Source organism: Diabrotica virgifera, chromosome 1 (assembly GCF_917563875.1).
Source record: "Diabrotica virgifera virgifera chromosome 1, PGI_DIABVI_V3a".
Classification (NCBI taxonomy): domain Eukaryota; kingdom Metazoa; phylum Arthropoda; class Insecta; order Coleoptera; family Chrysomelidae; genus Diabrotica; species Diabrotica virgifera.
Genome location: NC_065443.1, coordinates 227,478,982 through 227,483,541, shown reverse-complemented (window position 1 = coordinate 227,483,541; position 4,560 = coordinate 227,478,982). Strand labels below are relative to the sequence as shown.

General features: G+C 32.8%; 1 long non-coding RNA gene across 1 annotated transcript; it reads left to right on the top strand.

Moving 5' to 3' along the window:
* Positions 1-1,755: 1,755 nt before the first annotated feature.
* On the top strand, positions 1,756-2,094 carry LOC126879046 (uncharacterized). The gene is made up of 2 exons (XR_007695949.1): positions 1,756-1,857; positions 1,956-2,094. It is a non-coding gene; the product is annotated as an uncharacterized LOC126879046 (long non-coding RNA).
* The last annotated feature ends 2,466 nt before the right edge of the window (positions 2,095-4,560 follow it).

Here is a 4,560-nt window from a genome sequence, read left to right as displayed (position 1 = left end):
CACATATCGGTTTAAAGTTTATGACTTTTTCTCTTAGCTGTCCTAGAATCATGAATCCCACTCCTTTTTGTCCTTGCTTCTTTCCTCCTGAGTATAATAGTGTAAAGTCTTGTTTATCAATCTGTCCTTGTCCTTCCCACCGTATCTCTTGCAGTGCTGCAATATCTATTTTATACTTTGCTAGTTCTTTGCTTATTTCTAGCATTTTTCCTGGTGCCAACATCGTTCTTATATTCCATGTGCTTATTTTCAGTTCTTTATGTTTTTTATTTTTTTGTTTTCGTCTTGTATTTTTGTTTCCTTGTCTGCTCTTATTTATTTCTTTTTTGTGATACATCAATTTATCTGCACTCATTTCCTTTTTATTTGCCTCGTCCGTCGCCAAATAAGTATTGTCTTGTATTCTCTCATCAGTTGCTAGTTTTTTGAAACGTTTTGAAAAACCTCATCCAACTGATTCTTGTTCTTATTCCATTTCCTCTCCCGTCCATCTATTATCAATTTGTTGTGCTTAATTTAGACGCGTTTTCCTTTCTTTATTTCATCATTTGCTATTTTGACTATTTATTTTTGTATTTGTAATTCCTCTTTCGTTAAATCATTGTTTATATATATTCTTTCTTCTTTTACTTCTTTAAGTTTTCTTTTATTTTCCATTACTTTTATTTTTTCCTCTTTGTTTGGCAATCTGACTAAACATGTTTTGTTTCCTAATTTCACAGCTTCTTCCAACTTTATATTAATATCTAGTTCTTTTTTCATAAAGTTCTCCATTGTTTCTTTTAGTAATCTTCTATCTCCCGTATCTATTGTCATTCCCTGTACTATAACATTATTTTCTTTTCTTGCTCTATCGAGTCTTTCAAGGCGCACTTTTACATCTTCCAGTTCCTTTTTCATATGTTCATTTTCTCTTCGCACTTCACCATTCTCTTGTCTTAATTCTTCTAATTCAATTCGGAGTTCCCTCATTTCTTCTCTGTATTGCCTTTGCTCCTCTTTAATTTCTTTTACGTGAATTTTCAGATCTTGTGTCTCTTTCGTTAAGTTTGCCATCATATTTAATATTTGATCTAGTTTGTCTTCCTCTGTGTTCCTTTTATCTGGGGTTCTTGATACTTTTTTGCTTTTCGAAAAAGACTGCTCTTCATTTTCTCTATATCTTTTCCGATTATCGTCGGATGTGTAATCGTCGGAGTTCATTTTCTTGCCGAAATTGCTCGCGATAACGAATATAAAAGAAACAATGCACATATCGCGATAAAAGAAACAATGCACACTGTAAAAATTCCGAGCAGATCATTCTTTAACGTCTATTCACGAATGGCTTTGCTCCACCCCCACTTTCTTTGTTTCGGCGCAGTGATAGCTTTATAATTTGCGACAAATTTGTTCTACAGTTTCTTACAGCAAGTAATTTGAAAACACATCTGAGAGTACACACTGGAGAAAACCCTCACAAGTGTGAAATTTGTATTAAGCAGTTTAATTTAGCAAGTCATTTGAAAACACATTTGAGAGAGCACGCTGGAGAAAAACTGTATAAGTGTAAAATTTGTTTTTGATGTGTATCATGCCCCGCGCACTCTAATAAAAAACATGTAATCGTATTTATTTTCCTTCCATTTTGTCAGAGACGCTGATGTCGGCATTGTGATTGGTGGAACATGACTTTTGACAAATCCTGCGCTATCTGTGAATATGTTTTTAGTGTTCGTGTTCGTTCGTTCGTTGTCGTTCAGTTCAGTTATTTTATATGGTCGGTTTATGTGATGTGTTTGTGTCACCATAAAAAGCTGATATTCAGTCGTGTTTTTTGATATTTTTGTTATTTTGTAATCGAGTACCTTTTTAAAGGTAAGTTTTTCTGATTGTAAGGTAGAGATTTTCTGATTGTAGGTACTGTTTATCCAACAGTTTTAAAATACACATTTTATTTCGCGTTTTGTTGTTAGGTCTAATGGCTCCCATCAGGTGTTGTGTGCAGACGGTGGAAAAATTCAACGAGTAAACATATATTTAATCCAAATTAAATACTCATATTTCTATGTAAAATGTCACATTATTGTATAAATAAATAATTAAGAAACAAAAGTTGTTTGTGTTGTACCTTTATTGTCAGTGGCGTAACAAACTCCGTCGGGGACCTCCCGCAGAATTGGAAATGGGGCCCTCTTTAAAAGATTACTACATGCGACTAGTGTAACAAAAACTTATATAGCCCAGAAAATGTACGTGAAATACGGCAATACCGTGTAATTTTCAGTGTCACCGCCGAAGTGGCCCAACCAATACTTTTCGAGTTATTTAGGAGTGAAAATGTTTATTGTAAAAAAACACGTTTTCAGGCGGTTTTCGCAAATAACTCAAAAAGTAAGTATGTATTTGATCGCACAAATTATTTTCAGCAAAAATGTAGCTTATAAAAAAATGAAAAAATGAAGTTTTTCGACCCAGTAAAAGCAAAGTTGTAGCTCATGAAAAATAATTATTCTTATTAGTCAAATTCCAAATCGAATATTTAACATGAAATAACCAAAAAAATGAAGTATTTCTCGGAGAAAGCTCATTAAAACTTTTTTAAAGTGTTTAAAAAAACTTTTTGAAAAAAATTGTGAAAATCTCTCTCTATTTAGCACCCTAAATGAAACTAATCATTACCGCTTTACAAATTACCTAACTTTTTTTATATGATTAGTAAGTTTCACCGGTTCAAAGTGTTTATTTTTGAAAGGGTTTGGACGAGTCAGTAATCACGAGTGTATGCAAATTTTAAACAGCCACATCTTAACCAATTTTTGTCTTACAGAAAAACAAAATAAAACACAACATATTTACAAAAGCAAAACCTACATTTCTTTACTGTTTGAGTTTTTTCGTATCACTAATACCACAGTATATAGAGGTTCCCTCTTTATACTCTGCTAATACTTTAAAGTTATTTTAAAAAAATGGCATTTTTCCAAAATAAAGAAATTTAAAAAAAAAACCAAATTTTTTCAAAAATAAGAACTTTGAACCAAGTAAAGGGTAAAGCGCTAACGATTAATTTTATTTGGGGTGCTAAATAGGAGGAGATTTTATAGGAGGAAAAGGGGGCCAACTTTATTTTGAACGTAAATCGCCTAGTTTTGATGCTAGAAACTTTTAAAAAAGAAAAGATAAAGCTCTTTATTAAACATTAAAAAAATTTTTAATGAGTTTTACCCAGAAAGTGCTTCAGTTTTTGGTTATTTCACGTTGAAATATTCGATTTGGAATTGGACGAATAAGAACAATTTTTCATGAGCTACAACTTTGCTTTTATTGTGTCGATATACTTCATGAATACACCTTTTTTTTGTTTTTTTATAAGCTACGTTTTTGCTAAAAACTGCTTGAAAACGTGTTTTATTTGTTGAAAAATAAACATTTTCACTCTCAAATAACTTGAAAAGTATTGACTTAATAATATAATAAACTCTATAGAACTCTATAAACTCTACAGAACAAAAATTGATTAGAATTAGTAAATTTATCCATTTCCGGACTTATTTTAAACGTATGTTTTCCACCACCGAGAGTCATCCCTTTCGCCCCCTAAGTAAAAACAACCAACGACACAAGTCCAACTTTGAAGTTGAAGTTTAAGTAGAACCTTAATCCAAATTGTCAAGCAAATCCGTCGTGACGCTGATAATTACACTCCAAAGCGGCCATTTACTATGCTACTAGTGTATTCAGGCACTGTTCATGGTAACTTACATTTTTCATATATGCGTAAAATAATATAATAATACACATTTTACATATATTAGACAAGATGGGGCCCCTGACATATTGGGGCCCCCCCCGCAAGCTTCATGCTGCGGGGGCCTCTGTTACGCCCCTGTTTATTGTCCACTTGAATAAAATATTAAATATTGGAAGTACCGTATGGTATGGAGGTTATGATGTACCTAGCATGGAGGCTAGATTACGCCACTCTTCCTATCCAATCAACAACAAGAACGTTTAAAATTTCACACCTATCATGTCGAAGCTACAGACCACTTATGTGGAGGCCAGATTTGTAGTATCCTTCCATTTAACCAGGTGCTGAGATGGCGCTGAAATACGTGACATATTTTTTAAAGAGTAAGATCGCATTCTACAAATCACAACACCTTTTTCTATGATGTGTATTTAATTGTACAGTCCAACGTTGACGTATGCCAGGTAACCGCAAAATGGAAGGAGGGTCATCTCTCACTCTCATCTCTGTATTGGCTCCGTGCGTCTCCCCTCTGCTTACATCACGTGACACGCTGTCAGATTTTGTCAGGACGTTTTAACATTGAGTCTTATGGGATTATTTTGTTAAACTTGAATATTTTATTTTGTTGTGATAATAACCGAATACAATTGTTAGAATTCATTAGTTATTAATTTATACTGTAATTTATAGTGCAACAAAAATATTTTTTTTCGTTAATAAAGATTTATTGACATAAACTGCGATAGTGAGGTTATGTATACAAAATCAAACTGATAATCAATATTGGAAATAGAAGAATTTATATCAGATTAAGTGTGTTTTTA